Below are 12772 nucleotides of genomic sequence, written 5' to 3' on the forward strand. Positions count from 1 at the left end.
TTGTGTTTCCGCGCAAAGAGGGGCAGCTGTGAGCACGTGATTTTTGCCCTAAGTAATAATTCCCAAAATTTCAAACAAAAAAACAATTTTTTTCTAGCATTTTATAAATTTTTGTGAATTTTGTGGCATTTTTTGGTAATTGTTGCATTTTTATTTGTGCATTTTAATTCATATAAAATACAAAAATACGCATTTATATTTAGGTTTCAATTTCATGGTTAGTATTAATTAGGGATTAATTTATTTTTAGAACGTAATATGGAGAAAATAACAAAAATAGTCCACTTTTGCATTTTTAATGGTTAATTGTTGAATTGGTCGCGAAATAGGTTTCAAACAATTTTAGGAATTAATTAGCTTAACTTTGAAATATATTAGGTTTTTTGCGCATTTTTACAAAGTCAGAAAAATAAATACAAAATGAAATACAAAAATAGATAAAAGAAAAAAAAGAAAAAAAAAGAAAAGGAGTATTAAAAAAAAATGGTCTTAATTGGAGACCAAATTTGGGCCAAAATCAATCAGCCCAAGTGAAATACCCCAAAAAAAAAACACACCCCAGGCCAGCCAAACCACTGGCCCAAACGCCTTGCCCGGTCCAAATGTCCCACACCCAAAACGACGTCGTTTTGACGTCGTTAAATCATGAGCGTCCATCCCCTCAGATCCAACGGTGCATAACCCCTGGTGTTTAATTATAAAATTGTCGGATATATTTAATAAATTAAAAAAAACCGTTTCCTTTCATCCTCGTACAGATCCTCTGAACGGGCGACACCGCCGGAACCACCGCCGGCGGCGAACGCCGCCATGGCCAATCCATCCCAAAATCACACCCCAGATTCTCTTTCTCTTCCTCATTCCAAATATCAAGTCAATTTCCCTCGAATACTCCCATATCTCGTCGAATCTACATCAGAAGATTTTCCGGCCAAGTCGCCGGTTACGCCAAATGGTCCCAAATTAACACCATGGGACCGCCTTGACCTCCTCTACCCAAACCCCATAGCCACTTGGCTCGAATATGACCAGAACGGCTCGAATATCTATTTCAAGTTTTCCGGCCAAAACCCTAAAATGGCCAAAGTACATGCAACTGATGTCAAAGGGCCCCTGGACCTCCCTCGTAAGGAATGGATCGTCGATAAAGCTCAAATGACCCTAAGCATGGCCGAATTTGGGAATAACACGACTAGCCGGAGTCGCTTTTTTCTCAGTAAGTTCCCCTAGGTTTCTTAACAGTTCTTTGTAGTGAATTAATTGTTGTGTTAATTAGAGTCTAATCGTATTTGTTTCGTGTCTATTTGGTCCAATCTGTTAGTTTATTGATTTAATCCCTTTCATCTTACTTAGTCAAGTTTAGGATCTAGTCTGATGGTTGTTGCTGATTGAGTAGCTTTAGTTCAAAGATGTTCTTTAGATTTCCCGATTTAGTATTAAACCCTGTTTTAATTCGGGTAGATTGAATATTGATCAATTAAATATGCAGGTTTATAATGGTTTTAGATTTTTAGGCTTCATTTAGTTCTAGGTGATTAAAATAGTTCTTTGATCTGTTAATTGTTCAGTTTGCCTGATAGATTGGTCTGCTTATTAAAGCTTGATTTAATTGACCTAAGGCGGATAATTTTTAGGAAGATGGGGTAGTTTGGGGAATAAACAAGAGTGATAAATTCAGACTAGGGGAGGTTACATGTGATGGTAATTTAGGTCTTATTTGGGGAAGGGTAGGTCATAGAAGCTTCTAGTATGTTGTTCACCTATNAAGTCAAGTGCAGAGTAATAAAAGTCAAATAAAGTCATGAGCCAAGGCTAAAGAAATCCTTACTGTAATTAGGGTAAAAGTTGTGTACTAAAGCAGGTTGTAAAGAAAAACCTTGCATTTATTGTTCTAAAACGGGTTATAAAGAAAAACCTCGTGTTTGTTATCTTTTATTAAAAAATCTGTTACAAGAAAAAACAGTTGCGAGAAAGTTATAGATGTAATTCAAGCACATGTAAAGTATTATTCAAAACTTGTCAAAGTTCAGAAATAAAAATTTCTCGAAGTTATTGCAAAAAACATGTGTGTTCCTATTTCTTTTATCGTATGATCACACCATTATGAAGTTGAGACGTCTTCTTCATTAAGTGTCAAAATATAAAAGGGCCCTCTTTTATAAAACTCATGTTATTTAGTCATGAGGTTAATGAAAGCATTTTTAAAGAACAAAAATGCAGACTATTCTTTAAGTCCTTGAAAATAAAAAGGCAAGGATAGAACATACGGAAGTTCAATGATAAATAAAGCTTCCTAATATTTAAAACTAAAGACTAAGTATAAACTTAGTCATCGAACTGTTCATACAAAAAAAATGCCCCTTAAACAAGACTTGGGGACTTGTATTTCTAAAAAATCAAACCTCAAGTGATAGCCAGGGGTTTGATTACAAAAACAAACTATCACAAGAAACCAAAAATCTTAAACATGGTTTTCCAGATTGGCACCTGCAACAAGGGAATTTAAAACAGTTATAAAATTTCTTCTAAAAAGAAGGAACTGAAGAGAGTTCATCAGTGGGCTCAACTAGAGCAGCACCATCGACAACTGAAGGTTGAGCTTCAAATATAGCAGTAGGAGCATCAACGGGTAGAATCTTGGTTTGACTAACAGCAGGAGGAACGGAGGAACTCGAGGAAGGAGTGACACTCGTAGCAATTTCAACAGTCACTGGAATTTCAACTGTGGAGGTCGCAGCCAAGGTAGTTTCAATCATGGGAACTTCAACCTCGGGAGATGAAAAATCTTGCGGTTGTTGTGCTCGTTCAATGGCTTCATTTACCTTGGCTAATTCAGATTCCAGGTTGAAATTTTCTTGACTTATCTCGACCAAAGTATCACAACAAGACTTTAAGAAGGTCCAACTTACCTCAACATTGGTAGACTCTTCAAGAAGTTCATAATCTTTTTCCCAAGAAGCGACCTCATTCTTGAGTCCTTCATTCTCGGCTAATACAGAATTATAAGAAGATTGAAGGGCTGCATGAGAATTCTCCAAAGCATGCATACTATCCACAGAGGCACGAAGATCCTCCTGTGCTTTAGTCAAATTCTGAACTAACTCCCCAGCATAAATTTCTTTTTGGTTCAAAAGATCCTTCAATGCTCTGATTTCTTCACTGGCCCTGGATAATTGTTCAGAAAATGAAGTCTCAAGACGTTCTCTTTCCTTTTCCCCCCTGATTCAACGAAGCCTTGATGATCCCCAACTCGGAAGAGAGTGCTCGAACCTGTTGTTCTAAGGCACTCTTGTTCTCTTGTAAATCCTCCATGTCGAGTTGAACACTGCCAAACTGTTCCTTCCAGTTGTTTGCCTCAAACTGAGAATCACGTGCTACCTTCTCCAAGAGGGAGATTCTGCTCACCAGCTCAGTGCCAATAAGATTGGCCTACAAATAAAAGAGAAGTAAAAATCCTAGAGTCGAAAATTTTTACAGAATGGAGAAAAGTAGGAAAGAAAAATACATTTAAAGTGGAATGCACTATGTCATTCATGAGGGTCAGGTTGCTGTGGCTTTCAAGTTTTGCTTTTTCAATGGGGCCAATCAAAGGCTCGAGCCAAATATCAGCCTGACCAGACTTTCTCAAGAGGCTGTTGTTAGCAGGAACTTCAATGGTTACGCTCCTCATAGTAGTACTCTTACTTGAAGAGCCCACCTCCGTATGGTGAACAATGGATGGAGGAACAGACAAAGGAGGAGCGATAGAAGGAGGAACAGAAGCAACAGTTGATGAAGGTAAAGGAGCAATCATAGGTACGGGAGATGAAGAAGAAGATAAGAGAATTTCATCTAGAATAGGTCCTAAGTTTTCACTACCAAAACCACTAGCAAAAAGTTGATCGATAGACTCACGAGTATCGTGAGGAGAGACGTCATCATCAGGAATGATAACTGCAGTAATAATAGACTTGGAGGGAGATAGATGAGGAGAAACTTCAGCTTCATCATCAGAGACGATACGTCTCCGAGCTCGAGGCCTCATCACCAGGGAACCTTCATCTTCCTCCTCTGAATCTTCTTCTTCAGTTTCAGTAGTTTTTCTTTTTGAAGAACCCAAGAATACATCTTGGGATGAAGAGGTGCGAGTACTCAAAGAGTCACGAGCAGCTATGATAGACTCTGCGCTGACCCTACGAATAGCAAATCCTGATAAAAAGAAGGATAAAAGTTAGAACAAAGAAGATATTTAGATACAAACAAGGAAAAATACAAACCCTTACCATGAGTTTTTACTTTCCAACCATAACGGCTGGAAAGGTTTTTCCACGATCTACCCTCCATTGGAGCAGCCTTCAACAATCTTCCTACCTAACCACGGAAGTTGGGCATGGTTTCCACGACACCCATAGTTGCTGAGAAAGGAAAAAGAAGCGATATTAGAAAAGGTGATAAAACCTGAAAGGGAAAGGCACGAGGAAGATTTAACACTTACGTGCAAAGTTCCACTTCTCGGGGAAGGGAACGTTATTTTCACCCACTAAACCAGCAGTGGGGGCAGCAACAAACCGGGCATATCAGCCACGGTCTTTATTGTCCTCAAGGCTCACTAAAACCCTCTTGCTCCTGGCTGCTAGGGTAAAAACACCGTTGCGAAAAAGCCTAAGGGAATAGAGATGAATTAGGTGGGGAAAAGTAAATTTGGCATCCGCCAAGTTAGTGAGGTGCCTTAAGCAGGCGACAGCCCTCCAAACGATTGGGCCAATTTGACCCAAGCTAACATTAAAAAAGCGACAAAAATCCAGAATAACTGGATCAATGGCCGGTTTAAACCCTAAAGTAAAGGGATACGTATAAACAAAAGAAAATCCAGTAATGTAGGAGGTGATTCTCTGATTTGGATTAGGAATGATGATAGGGAAATCATCACTCCAATGACAATCTCTACGAACAATGGGGATTAAAGGGTCAGTAATTTGAGAAGGATAAGTATCAACTCGATTTAAAGAGGCGACTTGAGTTATGAGAGATTACCTGTTATGATAAAAAGATAAGTCTGTTGGAACTATTTCTTCCACTAAAGGTTCGCGTAAGGGTTTAGAGGATTCTTTGTTTCTGGAAGATAACCTTTGAGAATGGGAACCTCCGGTTCTAGAAGAAGGGCCAGAACTAGGAGAAGGTATGAGTGAACTACCACCACGAACAGATCCCAAACTACGGAGTCTACCACCACCACCTCTTCTGTGCCTAACGGGAGCATTGGGAAAGCTGTCTAAAATAGGAGTTCTTCTAGGGTTAGGGTTCGGAGAAGCCATGACAAAGAAGATTGAAGTGAAGAAGAAGTGAATAAAAAGTTTTGAAAAAATTAAAGTGTTCAATACGCTTTAAATGGTAAAAGACAAAGATGGAAGTTATATTTATACTAGTGAATGACCGTCAGAAGGAAAGACTATAGTGATGGGAAGTCCATAATAATGATAACTGACACTTCGTGGACAGGGAAGCCAAAAAGAAAGCCTAAGAAAGTGTTGCACAATTGTATTACCAATAAGAGGATGACACGTGTCCAGCGCATTAAATGAAAGTAATAAGTGAAGCGTCAAACTCTGTCAGAGCATTAATGGTGACAAAAATTCTCCCTTAAATGAATTCCACTTCCCAAATATTCAAACTGATGAATAAAAAGTGGGGGGACTATCCGTATTGGGGAAAATTATATTTATGTATATGATGGCGTGTCATGACATATAGACTGGTCAAACAGTCAAAGAAATAAGGTTGGTTAACAGATACGAGCAACAGCAGATACGAGCAGCAACAGATACGAGAAAATTAAATGGAGGGGGTGCGAGCAGTCATACAAGTAATTCAACGCTCATACCTATTCAAGACATTTAAAACTCAAAGATAATGAAGAATCAAAGGAATGAATCTAACAGCAAAAAGGAGCCCAGATATAGCATTTAATGAGTATTAATTATTGAAAATGTTAGAGAATATGTATTTAATATATATGATTGCATAACGTAACATTTAAAGTCATTAATTACCCATAATAGCATTATTATGACAAAGGTAAGGCTCGTATCCCAAAAAGAGCTATAAAAAGGGAAGAAACAAACAATTGTAGGGGGGTGTGACTATTGGAATATACTTTGATTTACCAGCTTTCATACTTGGTTACTCTAAAATTTCTTTCTTTATTTACTTTTTCGATTATCAGTAACCCGACTCTTCTAAATTCTAGCTTTGACTAAAATCCTATTTTTTGGTTAAACATATAGATGTTAAGAACTCTAATTATTTTGTACCAATTAGTTGGTTAGTTAGTTATGACAGCTGTACACAACTGTACCAATCAGCTTCGTAGTTAGTAGTTAGTCGACTTGGTTTAGTCTTAGCTTAGTCTTAGCTTAGGTTGATCAATTGCATTGTATATAGTGGAGGTTCCACTCACTTTTCTTCTTAATGAATTCATTTGCAATATTCTGGAATCTTCTCCCATCGTCTTTTCTCTCTCTTTCTCTCTGAGTTCTCATGACATGAAGGTCACAGCTTCATCACCATTGAAGCTCAGTTTTGAGCAGCAGTAGAGCTTCAGTCACTGTTCCATTGGCTAATTCTGATATGGTATCAGAGCAAGGAGCATCGATTTTGGATTCGATTCACAAAATTTGCCAGTTCTCTCTCTGCTGATGACCTTTCGAACTAGATCGCACACATGCAACTTCATTTCTCCATGGATTTCGAGTTGTAGTCTAAGGACAGGTTTTCTTCTTACTTCTAATCCGTAATTGTTTGAGAGTTATTGTTAAATTCCTAATCACCTTACATTCTAGTTATCGAGTCCCCTAGAAATTCTGTAAATCACAAATATGACGACTGGTGAGAACGATAATCAACCAACACCAACTGTGAATGAATCTCTGAATCAGTCAGGTGTTGACACCAGTAGCCCTCTGTATATGCATCCATCCGATAATCCTGGGATAGCTTTAGTTCCCGCTCCATTTGATGGTTTTGGTTATCGTTCATGGAGAAGAGGTGTGATGCGAGCATTATCTATGAAGAATAAATTGGGATTTATCAACGGAGAGTGCAATAGACCAGATCTAGATTCATTAAAATTTCTCCTGTGGGAAAGGTGTGATGATATGGTCACATCATGGAACCTAAACTCTTTNCAGTCACTGGAATTTCAAATGTGGAGGTCGCAGCCAAGGTAGTTTCAATCATGGGAACTTCAACCTCGGGAGATGAAAAATCTTGCGGTTGTTGTGCTCGTTCAATGGCTTCATTTACCTTGGCTAATTCAGATTCCAGGTTGAAATTTTCTTGACTTATCTCGACCAAACGTATACTACGACGAGACTTTAAGAAGGTCCAACTTACCTCAACATTGGTTTTTTCTTCAAGGATTTCATAATCTTTTTCCCAAGAAGCGACCTCATTCTTGAGTCCTTCATTCTCGGCTAATACAGAATTATATGAAGATTGAAGGGCGGCATGAGAATTCTCCAAAGCATGCATACTATCCACAGAGGCACGAAGATCCTCCTGTGCTTTAGTCAAATTCTGAACTAACTCCCCGGCATAAATTTCTTTTTGGTTCAAAAGATCCTTCAATGCCCTGATTTCTTCACTGGCCCTGGATAATTGTTCAGAAAATGAAGTCTCAAGACGTTCTCTTTCTTTTTCCCCCTGATTCAACGAAGCCTTGATGATCCCCAACTCGGAAGTGAGTGCTCGAACCTGTTGTTCTAAGGCACTCTTGTTCTCTTATAAATCCTCCATGTCGAGTTGAACACTGCCAAACTGTTCCTTCCAGTTGTTTGCCTCAAACTGAGAATCACGTGCTACCTTCTCCAAGAGGGAGATTCTGCTCATCAGCTCAGTGCCAATAAGATTGGCCTACAAATAAAAGAGAAGTAAAAATCCCAGAGTCGAAAATTTTTACAGAATGGAGAAAAATAGGAAAGAAGAATACCTTTAAAGTGGCATGCACTATGTCATTCATGAGGGTCAGGTTGCTGTGGCTTTCAAGTTTTGTTTTTTCAATGGGGCCAATCAAAGGCTCGAGCCAAATATCAGCCTGACCAGACTTTCTCAAGAGGCTGTTGTTAGCAGGAACTTCAATGGTTACGCTCCTCATAGTAGTACTCTTACTTGAAGAGCCCACCTCCGTATGGTGAACAATAGATGGAGGAACAGACAAGGAGGAGCGATAGAAGGAGGAACAGAAGCAACAGTTGATGAAGGTAAAGGAGCAATCATAGGTACGGGAGATGAAGAAGAAGATAAGGGAACTTCATCTAGAATAGGTCCTAAGTTTTCACTACCAAAACCACTAGCAAAAAGTTGATCGATAGACTCACGAGTGTCGTGAGGAGAGACGTCATCATCAGGAATGATAACTGGAGTAATAACAGACTTGGAGGGAGATAGATGAGGGGAAACTTCAGCTTCATCATCAGAGACGATACGTCTCCGGGCTCGAGGCCTCATCACCAGGGAACCTTCATCTTCCTCCTCTGAATCTTCTTCTTCAGTTTCAGTAGCTTTTCTTTTTGAAGAACCCAAGAATACATCTTGGGCTGAAGAGGTGCGAGTACTCAAAGAGTCACGAGCAGCTATGATTGACTCTGCGGTGACCCCACGAATAGCAAATCCTGATAAAAAGAAGGATAAAAGTTAGAACAAAGAAGATATTTAGATACAAACAAGGAAAAATAGAAACCCTTACCATGAGTTTTTACTTTCCAACCATAACGGCTGGAAAGGTTTTTCCACGATCTACCCTCCATTGGAGCGGCCTTCAACAATCTTCCTACCCAACCACGGAAGTTGGGCACGGTTTCCACGACACCCATGGTTGCTGAGAAAGGAAAAAGAAGCGACATTAGAAAAGGTGATAAAACCTGAAAGGGAAAGGCACGAGGAAGATTTAACACTTACGTGCAAAGTTCCACTTCTCGGGGAAGGGAACGTTATTTTCACCCACTAAACCAGCAGTGGGGGCAGCAACAAACCGGGCATATCAGCCACGGTCTTTATCGTCCTCGGGGCTCACTAAAACCCTCTTGCTCCTGGCTGCTAGGGTAAAAACGCCGTTGCGAAAAAGCCTAGGGGAATAGAGATGAATTAGGTGGGGAAAAGTAAATTCGGCATCCGCCAAGTTAGTGAGGTGCCTTAAGCAGGCGACAGCCCTCCAAACGATTGGGCCAATTTGACCCAAGCTAACATTAAAAAAGCGACAAAAATCCAGAATAACTGGATCAATGGCTGGTTTAAATCCTAAAGTAAAGGGATACGTATAAACAAAAGAAAATCCAGTAATGTAGGAGGTGATTCTCTGATTTGGATTAGGAATGATGATAGGGAAATCATCACTCCAATGACAATCTCTACGAACAATGGGGATTAAAGGGTCAGAATTTTGAGAAGGATAAGTATCAACTCGATTTAAAGAGGCGACTTGAGTTATGAGAGATTACCTGTTATGATAAAAAGATAAGTCTGTTGGAACTATTTCTTCCACTAAAGGTTCGCGTAAGGGTTTAGAGGATTCTTTGTTTCTGGAAGATAACCTTTGAGAATGGGAACCTCCGGTTCTAGAAGAAGGGCCAGAACTAGGAGAAGGTATGAGTGAACTACCACCACGAACAGATCCCAAACTACGGAGTCTACCACCACCACCTCTTCTATGCCTAACGGGAGCATTGGGAAATCTGTCTAAAATAGGAGTTCTTCTAGGGTTAGGGTTCGGAGAAGCCATGACAAAGAAGATTGAAGTGAGGAAGAACTGAATAAAAGTTTTGAAAAATTAAAGTGTTCAATACGCTTTAAATGGTAGAAGACAAAGATGGAAGTTATATTTATACTAGTGAATGACCGTCAGAAGGAAAGAGTATAGTGATGGGAAGTCCATAATAATGATAACTGACACTTCGTGGACAGGGAAGCCGAAAAGAAAGCCTAAGAAAGTGCTGCACAATTGTATGACCAATAAGAGGATGACACGTGTCCAGCACATTAAATGAAAGTAATAAGTGAAACGTTAAACTCTGTCAGAGCATTAATGGTGATAAAAATTCTCCCTTAAATGAATTCCATTTCCCAAATATTCAAACTGATGAATAAATAAAAAGTGGGGGGGGGGGACTATCTGTATTGGGGAAAATTATATTTATGTATATGACGATGTGTCATGACATATAGACTGGTCAAACAGTCAAAGAAATAAGGTTGGTTAACAGATACGAGCAACAGCAGATACGAGCAGCAACAGATACGAGAAAATTAAATGGAGGGGGTGCGAGCAGTCATACAAGTAATTCAACGCTCGTATCTATTCAAGACATTTAAAACTCAAAGATAGTGAAGAATCAAAGGAATGAATCTAACAGCAAAAAGGAGCTCAGATACAGCATTTAATGAGTATTAATTATTGGAAACGTTAGAGAAAATGTATTTAATGTATATGATTGCATAACGTAACATTTAAAGTCATTAATTGCCCATAATAGCATTATTATGACAAAGGTAAGACTCGTATCCCAAAAGAGCTATAAAAAGGGAAGAAACAAACAATTGTAGAGGCAGGTGACTATTGGAATATACTTTGATTTACCAGCTTTCATACTTGGCTATTCTAAAATTTCTGTCTTTATTTACTTTTTCGATTATCAGTAACCCGATTCTTCTAAATTCTAGCTTTGACTAAAATCCTATTTTTTGGTTAAACACTCTCTTCAACAACGTAGCAATATCTATTGATTCCGGCAAACGGTGATAATTTTTCTTTGTCATAAGTAATTATAATCGTTAAGTTTTTAAAGAGTTGCACGCTGAAATTTGTTGCCAGTAATTGACATATTTAAAGACAGTGTGCTCCTATTGCACTTAAATCCTAGGTCCGCCTCTGGGTGCTGTATAAATATTTGGTGAAGAAAAGTTCATTTAAAATAGTATTACTAATGAACTTAACTTGAAACTAAAGGCATGCTACTCGCTAAGTAAGATAATTTGATAGTATAAAGTTTCTTGACATTATCGGTGTGTATAAGTTGAAAGTATTCCAAACAAATAGTCTCAAGTATTTCTACAGCAAAAAGAATGTTATACAAACTATAGCAAAGATAAAGTAATATTCATAATGTAAGCCTTAAGATCTAGGGAAACACCAAACACGAGCTGATGTTAAAGGTAGCCAGAGAGAGAAACTTCTTTAATTAAAATAAATGAATAGGTGAACTCTTACATGTACATTACTACAGAAAAAGTGTATTCATGTAAGAGTGGATGTAAAATTTTACCTTTTAGTGTTGTATACGGGTAAAATCGAGCTTGCCTAATATTGTACAACTAACCGAAATCGGGATAACAAATTAAAGCTCGGCCTCGGTTATATCGGATCATGATACGGAGATGGATTGGTAAGCTCGTAGAACGATGGCCGATCAAGATCGATATCAGCCGTGATCGAGACCGAAGCGAGAAAGAGTTCGCGCGAGATTGAAGGAAGCCCGCTAGGTCGAATAACAGAAAGCCGAGATATCCGTGATCGGGCAAGAATCGTGGAGGAAATCTCGACATGTATCAAGTCAAGACCAGATATTTAGCCCATCATGATATTTCCTTCTGTAATTAGAATTATACAATAAATAGGATTCCTATACTATATAAAGAGGGTCCTAATCATTTTTTCTCTTGCAAGCTCTATAATTCAGTTCATACTTTTCAATAGCTTACTCAGTTGGTTCGAGGACGGCGTAGCTCGATTGCCACATCTGTTCATCAAATTGGTTTGCTTTATTTTACTGTTAATTTCTCACATTAATTCTCATATTTATTAGTTTGTGCCAAGTGAAATCACATATCCTTGAAACACTTATAAGTTTAATTGTTATCCTATTTTAAGGGTAAACAGTTTGGCGCCCTCCGTGGGGCTAAGGATAATAGTGATTGCCTGGTACAATTTTCGTATCAATTTTACGCTTGTTGAAGTGTCTTTGATTACAGGATTAACATGTCAAACTCCCAAGTAACACTGTCACGATCCAAAATCCGCTAGTCGTGATGGCACCTAACCCAACCCGCTAGGTAAGCCAACTAATAATTGTCCAATTTCAATAATAGTAATAAGACAATCAAACAAAGGAATTATCTGAATCTTAAACCTTTCCCAAGGACCGTTAGTACAAATCATGAGCTTCTAAGAATAGAATTTACAAAGGTGATATGGAGTAGATACCTCTTCTGTTTGAAAAGTACATAAATAGATTTCTTTTGATAAATATAAGGCTACCATGAACAAGAGGTAACTATAATAGGAACGCAGGTACATCTTCAAATCCGGCAACCATCGAGCATAGCAACAACAATAGCCAACATCTCCACGCAATGTGTAGAAATGTAGTATCAGTATAACCGACCCCATGTACTGAGTAAGTAACAAACCTAACCTTAGGTTGAAAGCAGTAACGAGCTGGAACATAGGTCCGGTCCAACACCAATAACCAATAGCAGTTCATAACAACGTAGAGCATATAAATAAGAAAGTAAATCAGAGATAAAATGCTCATCTTTTTCACAGTTTTCCGAAAATAGTTCCACTTTTCAAGAATATAAGTGAAAACTCAAATCCTTTAGCGAAATCGTCGTAAAACATGAGATAGTTTGAAACTATAAATTTTTCAAAAAATCTTTTCAACAATAAATTAAATGTTTCGTTTTCTTTCCACATATAAAGTGTGAAATACCTCTCTATGCCTACATATGAATGTGTGTAAAA

This window comes from Nicotiana attenuata, chromosome 7 (genome assembly GCF_001879085.1).
Source record: "Nicotiana attenuata strain UT chromosome 7, NIATTr2, whole genome shotgun sequence".
NCBI classification, from domain to species: Eukaryota; Viridiplantae; Streptophyta; class Magnoliopsida; order Solanales; family Solanaceae; genus Nicotiana; species Nicotiana attenuata.